This window comes from Chrysemys picta, chromosome 1 (assembly GCF_011386835.1).
Source record: "Chrysemys picta bellii isolate R12L10 chromosome 1, ASM1138683v2, whole genome shotgun sequence".
NCBI classification, from domain to species: Eukaryota; Metazoa; Chordata; order Testudines; family Emydidae; genus Chrysemys; species Chrysemys picta.
Genome location: NC_088791.1, coordinates 268,290,300 through 268,315,670, shown reverse-complemented (window position 1 = coordinate 268,315,670; position 25,371 = coordinate 268,290,300).

Below are 25,371 nucleotides of genomic sequence, written 5' to 3'. Positions count from 1 at the left end.
TAGTACCAGAAAGTTAAAGGTCTCAAATCCTGCAAAGACACATGCTTAACTTTTTATCCTGTGAGTAGTCCCATAGCAGTGAACAGGATCGTTAGCAGCATGTGAAGTAAAACATATGTTTAAAGATTTTTCTGTATCAGGGACTAAGGCATTAGAAACATAATCTCATTATTTTATTGAGTTCTGACAGTCATTTGAAAAGTCAAAACTGGGGAATCACCCAAACATTTGAGGAAAAAGAAAAAAATACAAAAATTAGTCTCCAAACCTTCAAGTGGTTGTACTCCAGCAGATGCTTGTTTGGAGAACCTCTGACTGCTCCCATTACACTCCAACAAGCAAGACTGTGCTGTATTTACATTTCATTTAACTATTCGATTGAGAACAAGATTTTATGATATGCACTAAATTAATTCAAATAAGCCAGGATATGAACATTGTCCTGTGGACTGAAAACTGTATGAAAGACTATAAACAAGTATAATGGTAAACACTAAAATAGCAGAGGTTAAGTACCCACCAGTTTAATAACACAGCTCAAATTGAGTCAATATTGCTGTTGGTTGCTCTCAGTCTCTCCCGCTGAAACTGTTCCACTTTATATAAATACATAAATATTCATCGCACCAAGGGAGAGAATGACTCTAGAGCCCGGTGATTAAGGCACTCATCTGGAAAATAGGTGATGTGGATTCCAATCTCTCCTCTGAAACAGACAGAGACCTGAATCCATATCTTCCCCCCACCCACACACACCCGTTAGTTAGTACCTTAATCTCTTGCTTTGGCCCAATGAATATTTACATATTTGTACAGTTTTTAACAGGAGAACTTGAGAGCAGATTAGCCTCTAGACTGGTAGTTAGAGATTTCAAATGGTAAGTGGGAGTCCCAAATTCAAGTTCCAGCTCCCTTAAATATTTAAGTATTTATATAAAGTGGAATAGCTTCAACCAGAAGGACTGAGAGCACCCTCCAGAGTAGCCTATAGCCTGGTGGTTAGGATGCTAATCTGGGGTGAAGGAAGATTTGAAGTCAAACACCTATTCTGGAATGTGGATTCAAATATTCCAGGCAAGTGTCCTAACCACTGAGCTAAACATTGTATGAGGAGGGAAATCACATACACAATTTTCTGAAGTTGACCAGAACTAAACATTTTATGCAACCTGAAACAGACTTTTTTGACAAATTCCAAACATTTTAGGAATTAAATCAATGTTTTTCAGATTTTTTTCAACCAGCTCTCTCAGTATGTAGTGATACAATAATTTGTCAACTCCAAAACTATCTTCTTGTTCTCCAGGTTCTCAAATTTCATTATAAATAAAAAGTGTCTAGCCATCATTGCTGCAGAGAAAAATCTTAAAAACACAACCAGAGTTTGGAACAATAATTTTAAGAAGCTTAAGTACCATTCATCATAGTGAGGTGTTGACTCAGATGCCCAATGATGATAGTTAATAATGTTGACATGTAAAGTATCTCATTGGTCATCAACACATGGAAGAAACATGTCAATCTTCATAATTTAGTCAGAGAGAGGCCATTTTAGCACTATGAGAGCACGAGGTTTAGGAAATAACATTTATTTCCCCATGATACCAAGAAAAATCCAAGTCCAAGGAGCCTAGCAGAGCTCAGAGAGCACACAGTCATATTTTGAACATCAGTACATTTTACCAAGAGTGGGGTCTCCTTCTGGAATTATGAATGAGTGGGGCTTGGGAGATCTCCTCCCCTTCTCCACTTTCAATACACAATATGCTTATTAAGGGTTTAGAAAAGGAAGTAATCATCATGTAAACTCCCTGAAATGTTTCACTGTTCCCGGTAATATGGTGCCCAAAATTAATTCAGTATTGCAGATGATTGATAAGCATTTGCAAACACTTTTTGGGGAAAAAAAAGAATACAAAGGGATCCTGAGAGATTTGAAATAATGGCAGAACACTGCAGCATGAGACTCAGATTAGAAAAATGCAACTTTATGCATCTGGAGGGGAAAAAATAATTGTAAAACTGTGTTAGCAAATGGGAGGCACAGACCCGGAAAGCACTAATGTTTCAGAAGAACTGGACTAATTACAGAGCAAATTAGACATGGGTTTGTAATGCAATATGCCAACAGAGAGGCATTTTCAGGCTCTTTTCATAGGAGCATTGAGCTAGCAGATAATTGTCCCTCTCTTTATGACTGGCATGATTCACAATGCAGCCAGTGTGACAAAGAAAGTTTAGAAAGAGGAAAACTGACTAAGGCTGGGTGAAATAGTGGGGAAACTACAGTTTCTGCAATGCAAAACTGTCTCACACGTCTCATTTACATTTCCAAAGAATTTTAAATTTGTGAATAAAGGAAAACTGGGTGACAGTTTATTTAGACTTCCAAAAGGCCTTTGATGGAAGTTCTGTGCAAAGGGCTTATAGAAAAATAGTCATGGTGTGAGAGGCAAAGAATTATTATGAAACAAATATTACCTAAGGGATGAGAAGCAAAGATTAGAAATCTATGCCCAATTTTCATTATAGAAAAAGATTAACAGCAGATTCTCATGGTTCTGTACTAGCCTTTTGTTTAATATATTTATTAATGATCTGGAAAAGCGTAATGAAGAATGAGGTAGAAAAATTTGCAGATGATAGAAAGTTATTTAGGTTGGTTAGGATCAGAGAGGATAATGAAGTATTTTAAAGAGCTCTAAACAAGCTTGGTAAATGGGCTACACAACAGGAAATGAAATTTAACGTTGAAACATGCAAAGTAATGTACACTGGAGGGTCTTAAAAACCCAACCAAAACTACTCCTATATCTTACAGGATGCTAAATTAAATGCATCAAATCGGGCATGGGTACCGGATATCATTGTGAACCAGTGGTGGGCAACCTGCGGCCCATGGGCCACACGCAGTCCATCATGATAATCCGCTGACAGGCCACAATAAATATTGTTTACATTTGCACAGCTGCCTGCAGGTCCCAGTGGCCATGGTTCACCGTTCCTGGCCAATGGGAGCTGTGGGAAGCGGCAGCCAGGACGTCCCTGTGACCCGCCAGTGGATGTAAACAAATTGTCTGGTGGCCCACCAGCGGATTACCCTGAAGGGCCGCATGCAGCCCAGGGGCCGCAGGTTGCCCACCACTGTTGTGGACAGCTTAATGAAGACCTCTGCACAATGTGGTAAAAAAATAAAATAAAAATCTGTAAGATATTAGGATATATAAGGAATTGGATGTAGGATAATATGGAAAATGTTATAATGTCTTTATATAAATCCCTCATATGAAATTTTGTCTGCAATATTGATCATCCTATATCCTAAAGGATAATGCAGAATTACTAGGGGGTTAGAGAAGGGTGAGAAAAAATATTAGGGAATGGAAAAAAAGCATATGAAAAGATTGAAAAGATTTGGGTTGTTTACTTTAGAAAGTAGGGGGGCAAGGTAACAATCTATAAAGTGGTGAATGATATAGTGAAGGTAGATCAGGAACTTCTGTTCTTATCTCATAGCACAAGAAGAGGACATGCACTGAAATTGAAAGGTGGGAAATTCCAACCCAACAAAAGGAAATACTTTCTCATACAATGTGATTACACTATAGATCTCATTGCCCCATGAAGTCATTAAAGCCAACAATTTATTAAGATTCAAGCAGGATTGGACATTTATATGGCTATTAAGAATATCCAGAGTTATCATAATTAACAATAACATGTTTAGAATGCAACAGAGGGTCCTGTGGCACCTTTAAGACTAACTTTCTGTTAGTCTTAAAGGTGCCACAGGACCCTCTGTTGCTTTGTACAGATTCAGACTAATACGGCTACCCCTCTGATGTTTAGAAGGGATATTACATCTCATGCTTCTGAGGCCTGGTCTACACTTAAAAATTAGACCAACCTAGATACATCATTCAGGTCTGTGGGAAAATTACACACCATGAGTGCCATAGTTATGTCAACCTAACATGCGGTGTAGACACAGGTAGATCAACAGAAGAATTCTTCCATTGACCTAGATACCGCCTGTTAGAGAGGATTAACTATTATTGACAGGAAAAAAAGCCCTTCCACTGATGTAGGAAACATCTACAGTATGGCGCTGCAGCTGTGTACCTTGAGTTTAGGTCAATCTCTAACTATTACAGACCAGGATGAGAAGTAATGTTTTTGGCAGATTATCCCTCATATGCTTGCTGTGGGTTTCTTACATCTTCCTCTGAAGTATTTGGTACTGGCCACTGTCAGAGATAGAATATTAGATAATATGGACCTCAGGTCTGATCCATTAAGGAAATCCCTCCATTCCTATGATTCTACAAAAAGAGCTGTCACACCTGACTATATTTTCTACTGCTTTCCTGTTTTTACTATATATTTCGACCCAAAGTATTTTACATTTTTATTGTAAAGTTTGTTCAGTTTCTTTGAACTCTTTTAACCGTTTGTTTTGTGTCACCCAACTATGAAATGCCAAAACAAAAAACAAAACAAAACAAAAACCCAAAACAAACAATGCAAAAAACTCCCACATAAACAGCTGTCATTTGGTTTGTTCCCTCTGACAGGTAAATAGGTATACTGCTCTGTTTGTTATTATTTACATTTGTCCTTAATTGAATGCTCAGCATTAAAAGGCAATGGCTTAAAAGCAGTAATTCAAAATGAAAAAAAAAAAACATCTGTGCTATTTTATGTTCTCAGTGTTGTCTCTCCAGCTGTGATTATCCCAAATACTAAAATTGATCTGAATAAATGGAGAGAGGGCAAAAAAAGAAGAGTTAAAATCAGTGCATCTATTATCCTAAAATTAAAATCTGAATTCAGTTTGCCACCTCTGAACAAGATTTTTCAGGTTTTTTGGCCTCTCTCTCTAAATCTAGGTAGCTAAACTTTGTCATTTGGTCATTAACATTAATTTTGTCTTCAAAACCCAAACACACTGTGATTTAGCTTTAGTTCTAATCAATACATGTATTCATTTTGCCTCAGAGTAAGGCTCCTTTGAAAATCCCAGCCTGCATCTGTTTTCTAGGGTTTACAGCTAGACCATAAAAATGCATTCCCGGCTGTGCTATTGCATACTGCTCAAGAGTGCTCTGCAAAGTGTTCAGCGTTGACCAGAAATGTACTTAAAATGAGCCACCTTTGCTATATGCATAACTCTTCCTGCACTGGGTCTTCTGTGCTGTGCTTCCTGGTAGGGATCTCCTGGTGAAACTATATGACATACAGCCATGGAACAGCACATGTTATATGTATCTGATATATCAGACATTTCAGCTGTTTGGTAAGTGTGTATATATCTTCAAAACACACAATTCATCTGGTATCTAAAATGTCTTTAAATTGTCACAGTACTGCACTTATGGGTACTTAGTAATAATACAAAAATCATACTGATCTCCTTGCTAAGCAGAATACATGGGTATTATCAAAGGCAAGAAATATCACATGAAAAAAAAAATGTTATTCCAGCCTTTTCTTCTCTCCCCCACGTACAGCAAAGCTCAGTTCAGTGACTAATCATTTTGGGTACCGTACCTCAAATTTTGGGTGCCCAAGGTGGGACCCTTTTAAGAGCCTGGATTTTCAGAAAGTGTTAAACACCTACCCCCTGATAATCTGACTCCTTTGAAGGGTCATACATTAGGCATGCAAAAATCAAGACATCCAAAATTTCTAGCACATTTGAAAACAGGGGCTGTTTTATCACTGCCAGAGATGAGTTGCCATAGTAGTTGGATAACGATGCCGTAGCATATCCACATTCCTATAAACTTAAATGAAAATGTATTTCTTCTAAAAATTGCCTATATCTACAATGAAAAAAAGGAAAGGGGAAAGAGTTAAATAATTGTAATATTGTGACAAAGGCACTAAAAATAGAGGTTTGTTTTTCCTCATGGTCTGGAGTGAAAGATGCAGAGTCAGCTCACTGCTTTGATTCAAAGGGCTAATGTATTTACATTTTCTTGAAGAAAAATGTGATGTGTTTGCACAGCTGCACTTTACCCTTCTCTATGGGTCATGAGAGTTATTCTGATATTCCTGGCCACCTGCAACTCTACAAAAGATCCTGAAGCAGGTTTTGCTGCAGACTTTGCTATCATATTTTTAGTCTCAATAAATAAGGATGCAGGTGGAAAGAAAATGCCTGAAGTTACAACCACAAGTTCCTTAAGGATAGCTCACATTCTTCCTCTCTCAGGGTGCTATAATGACACTAGAAAAACATTTTTTCTTTTTAAAAAACACACTCTAATCATCCTATGCCATTTTCATATGAGAGAATCTCTCCAGTAAAGATTACACAGGAGGAATGCCATTGAAAATGAAAATCCAGAATTACCCCATAGAGAATGAGAAAGGTCATAATCCCACTGTGGCATTCATTCTGATTCCTGCAAAGTCAAAAATTATAGGGTTGGCAGCTGCTGTTACGATGCATAAGAATCTGAACAACTTTGGACATTTTGTATAGAAGCAATTCCTGTGTTCATAATGTGAACACAGCCAACCTTGGGGGTCACTTTCACTTCTGTGAGCTCTCCTTGTGCATGTATAATACAATTAAATACAGTCATACTTTGGAAATAAACATTTTGTGGTGATATTTGAATGAATGATAAAAAGTCATAACAGACAAGTGACAAAGCTGCAACTTATTCTATTTAAGTTCTTATGACACAGCCACCAGCTGAGCACTGAAGTATCTTATACCATGTCTATCACCATGGTATCTGATTATTTGGATTACAAAGCACCTGAATCCCCAGTTTCAGTGTTATTGAGATCCAAGGTTTTGGGTAAGCCTATCTCTACATAATGCCTATAAATATTTTTAATTCTCAACATTAGAAAAACTATTCATATAAAAGCTGGATATAAAGTGTATTAACACGATAGTATAATGTTATTGTGTATCTACAGTATAATGTACAGAACATATGTAGATTGATATTTTAAATATCTATTCATGAAATTCAATTAACTCATATTAATAACAAATAGTTTCTTTGAACATCTGAAGACTAAATTTCCATCAGCTATGGGGCCAACTCCTCCTTGTCATACTCAGGCAAGTAGTCTCATTGCCTTCTATGATGGGTCTACTTGTGTAATTAAGATGAAGGGATTTGGGTCACAATCTGTTTAGAGTCACACAGTGGCTGTGTCTCCAAAAATGTCTCATGTTATTGAAATAAGTGGAATTAGTGGAAGAATGAAATAAGTGGCAGACCCACGAGCTTGCGCTACAAGGACATTAGGGATCACACCTTACTCCTTTGTTATAAATGAACAATAGAGCAAATATAGTGCTCTTGGATATGGTACAGCATAGTCCCCTATCCCCACCAGCCAGTAGCTGTGCCTGTGTGGGATGAAGTGACTAAGCAGTGACACACCTTCATCCACTCCTCCAGGCCCAATTTCAGTCCTTGTGCCTACTAGACATTGGGAGATGGGGGTGAGGGGGAGGCAGAGCCTGTGCATACCATGGCTGTCCCCTGCACAAGGGGAAACAGGCTTTTTGCACAATCACTAAAGCCAATCCACAAATTTAATGGTCATTAGTGTTTATCACTTAAGGACTAGCAATCTAAGGTCCTGGTCCTGCAAACACTTACATACATGCTCAAACTCTAGAGCCAGCAGGTCTACACTATTTATTGTCACCAAACTCACAGATGCAGAGTCAGATACCTGCAAAGGTTACTTTCACATACTTACTATTACAAATGTTTATTTGTATTTCTGTAGCATGTAGGAGCCCCAGTCATAGACCAGGCCATGTTGTGCTAGGTGCTATACAAACACAGAACAAAATGGTTATTTAAAAAAAAAAAAAAAAAAACAGAAAGGAAAGTAGAGGTAATAAAAAATATCTTAGAGTTTAGGATGCTTTTCATCCTAAAGAATAGTGAAGGATTTTACAACATAGATTTTCAGGGTTCAATCCTTAGTCAAAGAAATCCCTACTCACCCATATACTTCCTTCCACTTTCACTACAAGAATTTACCAAAAGTAGTGGTGGATTCTCCAACACAGTTGATTTTTAAATCAAGATTGGATTTTTTTATTCTCAAGATCTGCTCTAGGAAATATTTTGCTGAAGTTCTATGGCTTGTGTTATATAGGAGGTATGACTAGATGATCAGAATGGTTCCTCCTGGACTTTGAGTCTATGACTTCTCACATGATTACATGTTTATCTTTCTATAGTGTGGTACAGAATAGCCCATATTCTCATTATTTTGTCCACTGAGTAGGTCTATTTTCTGACACACTAATTTTGCTCTATTGATGTTTGGACCCACATTTTTGTTTACCAGGCATGATTTTAATAGTCCTTCAGTTACAAAACCAAGTATTTTTGGTAGGACTAATTCTGTGTTTCTCTCTCTCTGTCTCTTTTGCATCTTTTCCCATTGACATTTGTTGTTCTAATTTATTGTGCTATTTTATGAACTTTTACCCACTTTACACAAGTTGAATTTAAAGTTTGAGTCTACAAATTTACCATATTATTACAATATAATCCCTCTATTTGATTATAGTGCAATCCCTTTCATTGGAGGTATATAAGAAGAAGATGGACAAACACTTGTCAAGGATGGTCTAGTTTCATTTGGTACTGCCTCAGCCCAAAGGGGCTAGAATTGATCACCTGTCAAAGTCCCTTCCAGCTTGTGTTTCTATGATTCCTTTACCAACATGTGAAGAGGCTAGGAGCTCAAAGCTGTGCTCATTAAGTCAATGGGAATTTTGCCATTAATTTCAGTTAGAAATAGGAGTGGGTTTCAAATCTGCCAAAAGAGCATTAACTCAAATACATGAATCTTCATTTCTGTTCCACAGCAGATCCTGACCCCACTCTGATTTAGAGCCTTTGCAAATCTGTCAAGGCTGCTTCCCCACTTTGAACTTTAGGGTACAAATGTGGGGGCCTGCATGAAACTTCTAAGCTTAACTACCAGCTTAGATCTGGTCCGCTGCCACCACTCTCGATGCTAATTCCCTTCCCTGGGTAGCCTTGAGAGACTCTTCACCAATTCCCTGGTGAATACAGATCCAAACCCCTTGGATCTTAAAACAAGGAGAAATTAACCATTCCCCCTCCTCCCTTCCACCAACTCCTGGTGGATCAAGATTCAACCCCCTTGGATCTAAACACAAGGAAAAATCAATCAGGTTCTTAAAAAAATCTTTTAATTAAAGAAAAAGGTAAAAATCATTTCTGCAAAATCAGGATGGAAAATAACTTTACAGGGTAATCAGACTTAAAGAGCCCAGAGGACCTTCCTCTAGCCTTAGGTTCAAAGTTACAGCAAACAGAGGTAAACACCCTAGTAAAAGATACATTTACAAGTTGAGAAAACAAAGATAAACTAACACGCCTTGCCTGGCTGTTTACTTACAAGTTTGAAATATGAGAGACTTGTTCAGAAAGATTTGGAGAGCCTGAATTGATGTCTGGTCCCTCTTAGTCCCAAGAGCAAACAACTTCCCAAACAAAGAGCACAAACAAATTCCTTCCCCCTCAAGATTTGAAAGTATCTTGTCCCCTTATTGGTCCTTTGGGTCAGGTGTCAGCCCGGTTACCTGAGCTTCTTAACCCTTTACAGGTAAAAGGATTTTGGAGTCTCTGGCCAGGAGGGATTTTACAGTACTGTACACAGGAGAGCTGTTACCCTTCCCTTTATAGTTATGACAACATCAAAGGCGGAGTCCAACCTCACATTCTCTGTTCATGTAAGTATGCCAATCTGGTCTTCAGTGAGAACAGACTAGTGGTGGGCAACCTGCGGCCCATCAGGGTAATCCAGTGGTGGGCCGCCAGACAGTTTATTTATGTTTGCCCAGCCGCCCACAGCTCCCAGTGGCCGCGGTTCACCATTCCCGGCCACTGGGAGCTACGGATGGCCATGCAAATAACAAACTGTCTGGTGGCCCACCACTGGATTACCCTGACCGGCCACAGGTGGCCCACCACTGGCACAGACGATCTTGCTTTCACATCTCACCTAAAGGACCCACATTCTTATTGTTCAAAAATAAGACACAGCAGCTCGGTGCATGGATTTTCTTTCTATTTCTTGAGTAAACATTTATTATTCATTGTTCCTTGTTAGGAATGCAGACTAGTTTATACTCACAAAATGGTGGATGAGACATGCTGGTATTCACACTTCCTATTGTTGATCCTTCACATATTTCTGTACTTTTTAAAAAAAATATTCCATACAATTTCTTGTTTAAAGGTTATATGATAAACACATTTTAAAAACACATCTCCAAGCTCTAATGTAATAGAAGCAGAAGACTGTAGCACCTTATTCTCACAATGCTTTAATCATATGACATTCTATGAGAAATCTGGAGAAAGCTCAGAATTGACTTCTACTCCAGAATTTTAAACCCTGCACTGTTGTGGGTATTTGTAACCCATTTTGAGACAGAAACTTTATTAAACTGGGACCACACCACTTCAGACTTCACTGAACTGTATGTTCCCTTTGAGATAATCTAGGCAAACTGAATATTGATTTTTATGAGCACCTATTTTGCTTTCTTTTGGCATCGAGGTTTTATGAGATACATTCTGTCAAAGATAGGAAAATTCCAGCCCCCCCCACAAAAATAATGGGGTTCTGTTTTGTGATTCAGGACTTAACCAAAAGTGTTTGGCTTTGTATCAGCTGGATAAGGAGCCAATACTTTGTGTGTGGTGGGTAAAGTTAAGAAAAATCATAAAAATTAGTGAAGAAGGCAAAAAAAAAAAGTAGTGGGTATGTTATTAACCTGTGAAAATCATTCTGTATAGTGCAACAGCTATACAAAAATGAAAAGTCCACTACCTGGATTATCAGAAAGTATTCAAACTGTTAGAAAGACTATATATGTAATTGTCACAGAACAGCCCTGCACCTACCCTTTGAGACAGCTGCCTAGCCTGTTTGTGCCATTTCCTAGCCACAAACACACACAGGCTTTTTTTGACTTTTCACCACATGTGCATTTAATCTTCAGTTTCAAAGCATAAGCAAATATAACTCAGATATACCACAGAAGAAGACTACCACACAGCTTCCTCTCTTCACCTTCTGGGATCTCCTGTATTTCCTGTTCCTCCCAAATATATCTCTCAATTACTGAGCCAATTGCCCTAGAAGCTCAGCAATTGCCACCCAAATGTCAGTAATCATCAACAGAAATTGGTTAATTTCCTTCAATTAAGCCTGCAGTCTTCTCTACAGCAACCAGGGCGCTACAGCTAGTGACCTGTCACAGTATTTATTTTTAAAATTTATAAAATTAACCCTATTATGTGTCTCACAGCAAACATGCAAAATACACTCTTTTTATAAACAATAAACATATGAATACTAAAATCTACATTCCACTGTTGTAACCAGTACATCTCAAAAACATAGATCCAGCAAAGAAATTAAGTATGTGCTTAACTTTAAGCTGTTGAATAGTCTCAGTGATTTTAATGTGACTACTGACATGGTGTAAATTAAGCACATGCTGAGTCCTCTGATAGCTCAGAGTCAGGGTGTGTGTAAGGATAAAAAGTCTATGCCAATATGAAGCAAATTAAGATTTAATGAATGCAAACTTATTTTTGCATTCAACTTCAGATATGTATCCATATAATTGTGTAAACTCTACACACACACTTCACCCCTCTGTTCTAGAAAGGACATTTCCTCCTTTTCTTTCACGCTGTCTAGACAATAGCAGGGGAGAACTGAGAGATCATGATAGATAGACTCCCTGCTTTAAATTCCTGTGCACACTGCTACAGCTACCCCTTGAGGTCAGGACAATCCATCAAAAGGAAAGTCCTGTGACCCTGGGATGGAGCATGCTCAGTTATTCCATGGTCTAGGTGCATGCAGTCTGGTAGACATGTAGAAGCTGTGACAGGATGCAGCATGTTCACTGCAGATGGAATCTTCCAATAATTTATCTGCCAAAACAGTCTCACGTGCAAGCTAAGATTTTTTTCAAATGCTTATACCTTGGCTAGATTTGGTGATTCTTCCTGAGACAAGAAAAGGCATAGTCCTGACACTATGGTGAAGCCCCTACCAAATTTCAGGCCCCTGTTCCAAATAATAGAGGTGCTAGAGCTTCTAAAAAAAGTGGGCATATGTTTGTTTGTTTTTAACATGGACCAAACATATTTTCCCCTGACTTCATTCTGAGGAACATCTGAATTATTTTGACTGAAACTTTCCAAAATATATTCAGCCTGAGGCACACACCTGACATAGAACATCTTACCCCAAATAATTTCAGTTTGGCAAACAATTGAAGCAATTGAATGTAGGGTCTTACAATGGAGAGTACAAGCAACATGAAATGTAGCCATCATTACCTGTAGCTTCACGCAGAATCAACAGGAACCAAATATTATGACGGCAGCAAGAATTACTCTGGTCATCATTTGAAACTAGGAAATGCTTTAAGGGGGAGGGATAGCTCAGTGGTTTGCACATTGGCCTGCTAAACCCATGGCTGTGAGTTTAAACCTTCAAGGGGCCACCTAGGGATCTGGGGCAAAATCAGGACTTGGTCCTGCTAGTGAAGGCAGGGGGCTGGACTCAATGACCTTTCAAGGTCCCTTCCAGTTCTATGAGATTGGTATATCTCCTTATAAACTATGCAGAATAGGGAAGGAACAAAAGAAAGCTTAGCTTTTAGAAGTCTTTAGATCTATTTCCTGTGTCTCTTAAAAAATGTTGAGTATTTTTCATTTTGATTTTCACTTCTCTTATTTTGTTTCTAATTGTTCAGTATTAACTTTCTTATGTTCCTGGTCTTTTAGAAATAAATTCTCATTAGCTTAAATGTCTCTAAAGTTAACAATACAGTGCTCATATATAAGAGCCTACTGAAATGGAAAACCTATACTTTCAAAAGTGACTACTGATTTTGAGAGGCTCCGTTTCTGATTGCCCAACCGAGGACACTTTAAAAGGGGCCTCATTTTCAGAGAGTAGCTGCTCAACACTTTCTGAAAATCAAGCCCCATTTAAAGTGCTAATATGAGCACCCAAAAATTGGTGCTCCCAAAATTACTAGACATTTTTGGAATTTTGAAACAAAGAGCCCTATCTATTGTATATTCCAAAGGGAAATATTTCCTAACACCTGTAAGGACTTCAGAATCTGACTTATCTGTCAAATTGTAATTGTTTAGATCCGCAAAGAAGTACAATACCAGTAAAAGTTCATCCTTTAATCTGTGCTGCCACTAGTTTCTCTGTGATGGCCCTCCATTGGTAAAAATGTTGCTTTAAATTTTGTCTCACTTTAGCTTTCAACAGCCCTGAAACTCCGTAGCCTGCTCCAATCTCCAATGAAATACGGCCCCTGCCACGTAGACTTCCACAGATCTGTCCAGTCATAGTCTCTTCAGCAGCCACAAAGAATGCTCCTGATTCTGTATAGATATGTATAAATAACATCAGATGACATAGGAGTTGATCCTAAGCCACTGAAGTAAATGGGGAGTTATGCCATTTGCCATTGACTTCAATGGGAGCTGAATCAAGCAAATATTAGACAAATTTCACTCCTAATGTAAGCAGGCATAGTTCCACTGAAATGAACACAGTTGCACTTGCTCATAGCCAGGATGAAAATGGTCCCTGGAAATTCACTCAGCCATATCCTAATCAGAGGGCGCAAAAATACTTAAGGCTCAGCCTCAGTGAAGCACTTAAAATATTGCTAAATTTAAGCAGAAAAGTAGTCCCAGTTATTACAATAGAACAATTAATGTTGTTAACGATAGGTAGTGGCTTTTGGAGGTTTTGGACATAAAAGTGATTTGGGACATAAAAGTGCTCCTGGCCATAACCTGTATGTCAGATTTCCTTATCTGTGCTCTGAGACAGAGCTGTCAGATAAAGAGGGATCAGTTTTTTGAAGCTTATCATTTAATCTAAAAAAAAAAAGTTAAATGGGGAATGTCACCAGCATTATCATTAGGCAGTTAGTAAGCAGAGAACCCTGTGAATTTAGTGACTGTTAGTGGGGGCGAAGAAAACCAGCAAGTAAAGAAAGATGGTTTGTCTCCTCACCTGGCACCAGAGAAATAACTCCACCTGTAGGTATGAAGGAAGACCTGGTGTCTAAATACCTGGAGTGGGGAAAAAGACTGGCTACTGAGAATAGGGAGCATGATGCAAGAGGTGGAGAGCCTATTTATATTGGTTCTCACCTCCAACCTCTTGATCAGCTCACCAGCCCCATGATTCAGAGCCTACAAAACAGTTTGGATAAGTCAGTCTGCCACAGAGCCAGCATTCTATACATGCAGTTGTAGGTCTACAAGCCATTTCAAGGCCTCTTCTGTGACATTGTGGATATCATCCATTTTACCTTTGAATCCCTATTTGGGACATTGTGTTATGATGTGTTCAACGATTTGGAAGTTCTCACTGCAGTCACATGAAGAGGACTCTGATTTTCCCCTTGTGCATCAAGTAGCCACATCACTTGTGGTTTATTTGGATGTGGTTCAATGTGTCCAAAGTCTCTGTGGCAGATCAAAACTTGGAGGGCATCTTGTTGAGTCAGTGATGATGTGATTGTTTGGAATGTTGGATGAGATCCAGACACTATGCCATTCACTGGCCAGATCCTGAGACATGAGGTGGTCACATATGGTCCAAAGTGGTTTTCACGATTTCAGGTGTTGTTGTCCATGACCAGCCAGAGGGAAATCTTCAGGTAGTCTTTGGCACTTTTGGGTTCTCTTGCTATGGCTATGTCTTGATAGATAGCTGGAGATTTTCTAATACAGAAAGCTGGTAGAGGTGTTGATTTAAAAGTCCCCATGATGATTCACATGGTCTGATTCAGCTGCCTATCCTCAAGTTGGGTATGCTAGCTTCTTGTCCATATTGGTGCACAGTAATCTGCAACTGAGTATACCAGAGCCAAGACCAATGCTAGTAGCACTGAGGCAATTGATCCGTGGCTTGCTCCTGGCAACTTTTGGATAATGTTGACACAAGTCTTCATTTTGAAGGCTATTCACTTGAGGTCACAATAGGTCATCATGTGGTCAAGAATGACATTGAAATTGATGTTGGCTTTGGTTTATAAAACAGTTGCACCACAAAACTCGACAGTTAGAGCATTTTGTGAATTTCTGTTGTCAAGGTTGAAAGTAGAGACGATCAATTTGCTTGTACTTGGTCGCAGCTGCCACTTTTGAAAGTACTCCATGATCTTAAGGTCAGATGTCAGGGTCACTTCAAGTTCTTTAAAGCTCTGGGTCACAGCAGTTAGTCCCAAATCATCAGCATACACACATTTCTGTTTGATTGTTCCAGTCATATCACTCATGTAGACGTTGAAGAGTGTTGGAACAGGTACAGAGCCTTATGGAACCCCATTATTGAAAGTGTGCAGCGTGCTGGTTTGGCCTCCAAGGTATATGTGTACCTTTCAGTAGGTAAGCATGGTGTTCAGCCGCTGGGAATCTACATGCAGGAGATTACTTTTCCCAGTTTCAGTAGCAGTCCATCCTTCCAGACTGTATCATACGCCACTGACACTCTAATGAAAGCAGTACCACACTTGAGTTTTTTCTGGAATCCAGCCTCAATGTTTGTAGTGAGGGCCAGGAGCTAGTTACAGCAACTTCTGTGAGGTCAAAAAACTGTTTGCTCTGCAGTGGACCCGATTCGGTTCAGAATCATACACTCCATCACCTTGTTGGTGGGAGATTAGCCCATAACTAGAAGGGTCATCTCCAGTTTTTCCAGGCTTTAGGCGTGTGATGAATTTGGCTTCTCTCCACATACTGGGGATTTCACTCCAGGATGTTGGTGAAAAGCTGCATCAACTATGCCAGTGGACCGACATTACATAGGAAATCGGGATTGATGCCATCTTTTCCCACTGCTTTTCCCACCTTCATGGCTGTAATGGCTGTATCAATTTCCTAAGTTGTGAACAGTCCAGACCATTGGGACGATGTAGTGTAAGGCTGGACTTGTCTGCAATACTATTTATCCACTGGCTTTTTTTATGTCACCAAAAATTTAGCAGCAATGGCTTTGGCTTTCATCTGCAGCCTACTGGCATGTATGGGATTTCCAGCCCTCATGTGTCTCCATAGAGCCTAGGAGTGTCTGCTCGAGCATGTGAAATTTAGACCTTCTACATATTCAAGCCACTGTTTCTGCCTTGCTGCATCCAGTGACCCTAGGAAGGCTTTCCCAATTTCTGGGTTTCTATACTTGTCATATTTATGGCGAACCTCTTGGCCTCTGCAATGCAGCAAGGAGTATACAATGACTGTGTCCCCGGGGGATTTCTTCTGTGTGGAAGAAATTAGAAGCACAGTAAAATGATCAAAATCTTTGGCATTAGGGGAACATGGGTGATTGTATTCTCCCCAGTAATAGTGACAGTGACACAGTCTGCTTTGTGAAGTTCCAGCACGGTGCCGGTTTTCAATGGAGAAATGGGATTTGAATGCCAATACTGGTCAGTACTGGTCAGTGCTGGCTGTTTTGGAAGTTGTAGAGGACGAACCACGATGCAGATATTGGTGTGCCTGTAAAGAAAGAGTAAATTATATTAAAGATTATATTACAGGCTATATTATGCCTAGTGGGCAAGGGATGATACATAAATGGAAAAAACCACTGGAAGGCATTGTGCCCCAGCAATATTCCTCCAAGACAAAATTTCCTCCTGCTTCTCTATTTCTCCAGGATTTGAGAGTAGTAATTTCCCGATTAAGCTATACCAGCAGCAAATTATGACATCTCCTTCCCCATCCATGCCAAATCAGCTCTGCTGATCAGTGCATTTGGGGTGGGGAGGAACAATGGTCTGGGAAGCCAACTAGGGAAGGGAAGGAGGGAGGTCAAGCTAGTCTCACATTTGGAAGTATTGCAAAGACAAAATTTGGACAGAAGTTTGGGCTGCATAATCTTTCTGTTGGAAACTGGGTGTGACACTTTCTCAGAGCGTCCAGGACACATTACTGGGAAGCATTGTCAACATACTCCTTCAAAGCCTCCCTGATTCAAATAGTCACCTACTGTGTCCCTCTAATTGCCCTGAAGTGGGAGACCTCGATGAGGAGTGGCCTGGACCTACTGTGTCCCTCTAATTGCCTGGATGCTTAAAATCAGCAGCCATCCAATCAACCTCAGCGCTCCACTCCTGGGTAAACTTTTTCTCCTTCACTTTGCAAATATTATGCAGAGTACAGCAGGTCACAATGACCATCAGAATATTTTCCTCATTGAGGTCTAACTGACGAACAAGGCAGCATCAGTGACCTTTTAATAGGCCAATGGCACATTCTATGGTCATTTGGCACCTTCTCAGCCTGTTGTTGAAGTGTTCCTTGCCACTGTCTAGGTTCCCAGTGTCAGGCTTCATGAGCCATGGGAGAAAGGGGTTAGGGGGTCTCCCAGGATCACTATGGGCATTTCCACATCCCCCCATTGGAATCTTCTGGAAAGAATGTCCCAGCGTTCAGCTTTCTATACATTCCTAAAGATGCGAGCATCATGCACCTTCCCTGACCACCCTGCACTGATGTCAGTGAAACAGCCCCGGTGATCCACCAGCGCCTGCAAAACCATGGAGAAGTAGCCCTTTCAGTTGGTGTACTCCATCGCAAGATGATCTGGTGCCAAAATCAGAATATGCGTTCCATCTGTTGCCTCACTGCAAATAGGGAATCACATTACCTCAAAGCCATCAATTATTTCCTGCACATTATCCAGAGTCACAGTCCTTCATAGTAGGAGGCAATTAATGGCTCTGCACACTTGCATCACCGCAACCCCCATGGACTTTTCAACTCCAAACTGATTTGCGACTCACTGGTAGCAGTCTGGAGTTGCCAGCTTTGACACAGTGATCACTACTTGCTTTTCTACAGTGAGGGCAGCTCTCATTCTGGTGTCTTTGTGCTGCAGTACTGGGGAGAGTTCCTCACAGTTCCAGGAAAGTGGATTTGTACATCCAAAAGTTCGGAAGCCACGGCTCACCATCCCATACATGCATCATGATTAGATCCCATCACTCAGTGCTTCTTTCCTAAACCCAGTACTGACACGCTACTCTGTGCATCTATTCCGTGAATGCTAGCAGCAATCTTGAATTATTTGTTACAATGTCAGAGAGCAGGGTTGGCACCACTGATTTACTCTGTGTTTTTCAGCTCATGAAATACTGAAGGATCAGCCACATTGTGCTTATAATGCTCATCACCAGAATGGTCAGCAGTTCAGGATTCATGCTGTCAGGCAGAGATGGCAGGTGCACAGTTTACAAGGGCTATTGAAAAACGGTGCAATACAAAGTCGGAAGCCCATGGAATGATGGGACAGAAAGAAAGGCATCATAGGTCGGCGAGCACACCACCATAAAGCATCACAATCCATTCCCAAAGCTCCCAGCTGTAAAGGGTGGTGAGTTGCCCAGTGGGATAGCGACCCACCATGCAATGCTGTCTCTGATGATGCAAAAGCAATGACTGTGGACATGCTCCACCAATACAAGGAGCATTGTGTGGACATGCACAACCAATGTAATTAAAACAGCTTATGATGGTCGATGTAACTTAAGTTAACTTAACTCTGTAATGTAGACATGGCCTTAGTTACCAAAGGATCTGATCCTCCTTCTATTGAATGGTATTGAAGTGGAGTGTAAAGTGCACTGATAGGAGAGGGGCTGGGACTGAGGATGGTTACAATGCCCTGACTAAAGCATTGATCTTGAAGTGCATTGGCTTATAAATGCCCATACAGAAAGGGGATATCTCAGCAGTACAACCATTGTGTTATTAACATCAACAAGAAAGTCTGAAACTGAGATTATGCTAGAAGCGGAATAAGTTTTACTTTTACTGCTTATAAAGCTACTTGAATGGTGCTAAATAAATCCTGTGGTCAGTCATTAATTAAATTGCAAAACCCTATACAGGGTAGTACATGTACTATAATTTATTCTGTGTGGTCCCTTAGCAGCACAACAGCAGACACAGGGAGAATAATACATGAGCCTACTTGAAGCGCATTTGTAGTTTTTAAAGCAATAAAATATTATTCTCTAATCTATTCGGTGGCTTTTTCAATCTGACTAACCCTACTAGGATTTGATCCAGAGACCATAGATACAAAAGAAGTATCCTATAAAGTTGAAAAGAATCTTCAGTTGCTATCAGTGCAAATAACATGGAAATCTTCCTTCCAAATCTGTAACCTTTAGAGAGCAAACCTATATGCTTACTCTCTATTAAAGATCCATAGCAGTCCCTTTTTAGCAGTGCTTGAATTAAAAAAATAAATGAATCCAGCTCATACAGGCTTGACTCTACCTGCCAAGGTCCCAATATGAGACAAAGTGGGTGATGCAAAAAAATAAAAAATAAAAAAAATAAATATAACAGTACAGGACAATTTACATTACATGGGATTCATTTATCAGCATATGGCCTCAGTTTCAAGATGCACCATTTCTAATGAAAATAGCTAAAAAAAAAAAAAAAAAAAAAAGCTGGAATAAAATCTAACCTGGCTGGAAGAGATATAAATTTGGATAACAAATACAACATGCTTCCATGAAAAGGAACATTTAAAAAAATATAGCTCTGCAGTGTGTTGTCCATCAAGTTGCTTTCTCTCTCTCCTATTCTTCAAAAAACTCCTAGGTCTTCCTTCCCTGTGTTTGTGTAGTACAAATAAGCTCCTATTATTATGAAAGAGTTGGCTCTGAATTCCTCAGCAGTCCCTTTATGTGTGGCTCTCCATTGTAGCAGTGCCTCCTTTTGTAAGGATGGCAAGCAGCAGGCATCGTGTAAACATTCAGACTGCTATACTAATGCTTTTGTCCAGGTTACAGCTCTACCTTTTTCATATCGGATCTTTTGTATTTATTTTTCTTTATCTCAAAGATAAAGGCATCAGCTAGGCACCAGATATTACATTTATTGCCTTATGTTTCTAAAGATCCCAGTCTTTAGTTTCTATCTCCTGGTGTTTGTGAGTTTTATGGAAATCTTAGAAACAGATTTTGCCACCCACAGTCACCTTGGGTACTCCCATCTCCCATGAGGAATCTTACTGATTTCAGGTATTTCAATCACACTACTCACAGAGTAAAATATGTGTCTGATGAAGTGGGTATTCACCCACAAAAGCTTATGCTCCAATACATCTGTTAGTCTATAAGGTGCCACAGGATGCTTTGTTGCTTTTTACAGATCCAGACTAACATGGCTACCCCTCTGATACTTGAGAGTAAATATGACTCACAGTGAGTAAAGGTTGCAGAATTAGACTTTTAAACTCAGATTTTTAAAAGTATTTAGGCATTTCTCCACTCAGTGTTGCAAGATCTAAGTGTTTTAGACAGCTAAGTTACATTTTCAAAAGTAACTTATGCCTTTAGGACTGTACATCCCACTGAAAGTCAATAGGATTTAGGCACCTAAACACCTTAGTGGATCTGGGCCTAAATCACTTCTGAAAATGGGATTTAGGATGTGAGCTGCAGCCCAGCTGTGTGCTAAAAGAAATTCAAAGAGTGCTGCATTGATTGCCTCACTCCCAGGTCCTGACGGGCATAGGGTTGTCAGTTTTGCTTGGATGGATTCCTGGAGGTTTCATCACATGACATAATTTTAAATTAAAGATTAATCTTTAATTTCAGGAGACTCCTGGACAATCCTGGAGGATTGGCAACCCTATGCAGGGGTCACGCCGGGGCTACACCAGGGCTATTTCAGGGGCAGATGGCATCATGGAGCCATCTGGGGTGCCAGCAGGGAAGACAAAACAGTCCCATGTGGCGGGGGAGGAGCTCAGCCCACAGCCTGCTGCTTCTTCCCTCCACAAGCTGCATGCATCCACTGAGAGTGCTGCTGCCAGGAAGAGCACTGCCTCCTCACTTCTGGGTGTCCGTACCAGAGGTGTCCGGAGAAATGGGGGGGGATGTGACCCCCCAGAACCTTTTATATGTGCCCCCAACTAGCCACAGCTGCATGTTGCCTCTGGGGAGGATGAGCATGTTCTGGGCTGCAGCATGCACTGGACTCCCTGTAGCAGACAGCACCCGCCGGCCCATCCCCTGCTGGCCAGGTCTGAACTGGGAGCTCACAACTAAAGCAGGAGGCTGCCCTGTAAGTCATTACATTAAAATGTGTAGCATTATTTGTAAGCAACAGCTGGCGCATTGTGGAAATTTGTCCCATGGGCAGCTTCCCAGTGAGGGTCCCGTATGGCATGGTGTGTGGGATCAACCCTGCCCCTAACTGTCAGGGAGAAGGCATGGAGTGGCATGTGCCTGACTGGGCAGCCGCAGCAGGCAGGATGGGGAGGAGCCCTCTCCCGCTCCTGTACAATCTCTGCTATAGGGGATCTAATGCCCCCTGCAGCAGTAACCCTCTCCAACCTGGACTGTGCCCCAATACTGAGCCTCACATGGGGCTGAGTGTATTCTCCTGGTGCCTGCTGCACTGAGCTGGGTTCGGAACAGCACCCTCTATCTCAGCTGCACCCCCTCCATGGTCACTACTGCCAGCCAGAGGTCAGTGCCTGCTGACTCACACACAGAGACAGCAACTTGGCAGCCTCCGGCAGGGCTCTGCCCCTGCCTCAGACAAGCTCCAGGTGAGAGGCACCCAGGGCACAGAGCTGCTGTGTGTAGGATTGCCAATTTTCTAATTGCACAAAACCAAAAACCCTAGCCCTGCCCCTTCCCTGAGGCCCCGCCCCTCGCTCACTACATTTTCCCTCCCTTGGTGGCTCGCTCTCCTCCAACCTCACACACTTTCACTGGCTGGGGGAGGGTGTTGGGGTGCGGGAGGGGTGAAGGCTCTAACTGGGGGTGTGGGCTCTGGGGTGGGGCCAGAAATTAGGGGTTCAGAGTGTGGGAGGGGGCTCCTGGCTGGGGCAGGGAGTTGGGGTGCAGGAGAGGGCAAGGGCTCTGGCTGGGGATGCGGGCTCTGGGAGGGGCTGGGAATGAGGGGCTTGCGGTGCAGGAGGGGGCTCCAGGCTGGGGAGTGGGGCCGAGGGATTTGGAGTGTGGTAGAGGGCTGCAGGTTGAGGCAGGGGTTTGGGGCGCAGGGGCGGGGGATACAGGCTCTGGGGGTATGGGCTATGGGGAGGGGCGGCTCCTGGTCAGCAGTGCAGCAAGGGTAAAGCAGGCTCCCTGCCTGTTCGGGCTCTGGGCTGCACACCAGAAGCGGCCGGCAAGTCCAGCTCCTAGCCTGAGAGGGGCACTTAAAACTTACTTATGACAACTAAAATACTTATGCTGCTGCTTGTAGTTTGTAATGTTATTTTATGTAAAGTTCAACTGTAGCTGGAGGACAGATACTTAATTACCACTGGGTTATTCAAATTATCCTCCTTTCTTTGATACCAGAATCTCCTAAATCATTGAACATTCTTCATCTAATTTCCTTTTATTTTCAGGAAAATTATATTATGAGCCCAATCCAGCTCCCATGGAAATAAATGAAAAGACCACATGTTGACTTCAAATAGAATGGAATCAGGCCCCACATGGCAGGTATTGTGATGGGTTGGATCACAGAAACCCCCTGGGAGCTGCCACCTGATGTGCCAAGACTACTTCTGCTCCTGTTTTCCCTGCCAGCTCAGGACTCCAGCACCCAGTCTTGCTGAGCCAGACACTCCCGTCTGCTCCAACAAAGACCCAGGGTCTGAATTACTTGCCCCAAAGCTGCAGGTTTACCTGAAAAAAGTCACAGAAGTGTGCTTGTCTTTAGCACTCAGATGCCCAATGCCCAATGGGGTCTAAACCCAAATAAATCCGTTTTACCCTGTATAACGCTTATGCAGGGTAAACTCATAATTTGTTTGCCCTCTATAACACTGATAGAGAGATATGCACAGTTGTTTGCTCCCCCAGGTATTAATACATATTCTGAGTTAATTAATAAGTAAAAAGTGATTTTATTAAATACAGAAAGTAGGATTTAAATGGTCCCAAGTAGTAACAGACAGAACAAAGTAAGTCACCAAGCAAAATAAAATAAAATGCGCAAATCTATGTCTAATCAAACGGAATACAGATTCTCTCACCCTCAGAGACGCTTCAGTAAGTTTTTTTCTCAGACTGGACACCTTCCAGGCCTGGGCACAATTCTTTCCCCTGGTACATCTCTTGTTCCAGCTCAGGTGGTAGCTAGGGGATTCTTCATGATGGCTCCTCTCCTCTCCTTTGTTCTGTTCCACCCCTTTATATATCTTTTGCATAAGGCGGGAACCCTTTGTTCCTCTGGGTTTCCACACCCACACCCCACTGGAAAAGCACCAGGTTAAAGATGGATTCCAGTTCAGGTGACATGATCACATGTCACTGCAAGACTTTGTTACCCACTTGCCAGCACACATGTATACAGGAAGACTCACAGGTAAAACACAGCCATCTGCAGACAATGGTCCTGGTTAATGAGAATCATCAAGATTCCAAACCACCATTAATGGCTCACATTTTGCATAATTACAATAGGCCCTCAGAGTTATATTTCGTATTTCTAGTTTCAGATACAAGAGTGGTACATTTATACAAATAGGATGATCTCACACAGTAGATAAGCTTTGTAATGATACCTTACAAGAGACCTTTTGCATGAAGCATATCCCGGTTACATTATATTCACTAATGATCATATTTTTATAAAACCATATAGACTGCACAACGTGACAGGTATATTGTGTTTATTTGTTTGGGTTGTTTTTTGTGGGTGTCTGTGTGTGTGTATTTTTTTTTTCATTTTCTGCTTTTAAAAGTGTCATGAAAAAATATTAAATAAATAGTTGAGCCACTTTGTAAAATGCTTCCTAGCGTTGTTGCTCTGTCTCAATAGTGGAAATGTTTTGTTTTGTTTTCCCTCCTTTCTTCAAAAGATTTAAATCTTTTGAAGTTCTGACTTGCTGGATTGCTGGATCATGCTTGGTGGGGTACCTCAACATGCATCTAAGCCCTAACCAGAATGGAACTGTATGGCTAATCGGTGCTATTACAATAAGGTGAGTTTGATTTTTAATAAAGTTGCATGTTTTTCAAAGTATTAGTATCATTATATGTTATAAACAAGGAGATTTGATGAGAGAATATATTGCTCAGGTCAGAGAAATCAACAGCATATAAGAAAAAGCCTTGGAATGCTGGATTGACAGTCCCGGCAGCCTCGTACCCTCTCTCTAAAATATACAATAGAGGTACTGGAAATGTCTACTTTCCAGAGCCACTCTGCCCATGTGCCTCAACCCTGACCTGTAGGGAGCATTGCTAGGGATAAGAAGCTAGTTTATTCTACAGACCCCATCCTTGGCTTCTTGGTGAGGATTACCAAACAGGGGGGCAGCTAGCACCAGCTGTGATAGTGGGTTATCTGAGGTTGTCCATGAAGCTCCAGAAGAACTACCCATCAACTCATTTCAGATAAACCACCAGACACCACACAATAACAATTTTTGGTCACTCCAGATCTAGGCCAGTTTTAAATTCAGCAAGGTACATAAGCACATACCCAACTTTAAATACATAAATATTCCATTGGTGAATGGCTTTGTATCCTGTTACCAATCTTATGAGTCATGTAGCACTCAGTATGCAAGGTATATATGTAGGTGTCACCGGAGGCAGAATTTGGCCAAAGTCTGCCAACGTAAATATCTAGGGCCTGATTTTCATTTACACCACTCCAGGGGCCTTAAAGTAGTTGTAAAATAGTCTAATGTCACTTTAAGGTCATGTTACACTGCCAGATTGGTGTAAAGTGTGTTCTGAGTGTAAATGAGATTCTGGACCCTAGTGTCCTAACTCACTGCATTTCTTAAGTCCAGAAATTTCAGTTAACAGCAGTGGTTGTCCAAAGCATTCAGAAAATCAGGAGTCAGGTCTCCCCAATTCATGAGATTGACTGCAATATAATCAGGTTTTAAAAATAATAAATATGCGGTCTGATTATTTGCTTTCTAAATTCTGAGCATTTAGGATCACATTTTCCTTTTTTTTTATTGGTTTTTTTTGGTTGGTTGGTTTGTTGTTTTTGTTTTGTTTTGTTCTGTTTTTTTGTTTATATAATTCTTCAAGCAGGAGTGTTACCATTTATTTAGTTTATGAAAGCTGAGATGCTCTCAGAATCATCCATCTTCAGAAGCTAGAATCTTTAAAAAACACTCAAATACTGCAAGACACATGATAAAATCATAGAAGTTGGCAACTTTTTTTGAGTGGTGAGAAAAATCTAAAAGGCTTGATCTAATATTATATACATAAATTTGTCAACAGTATGCTGTTTTCCTGTTCAGCGCCTTCCA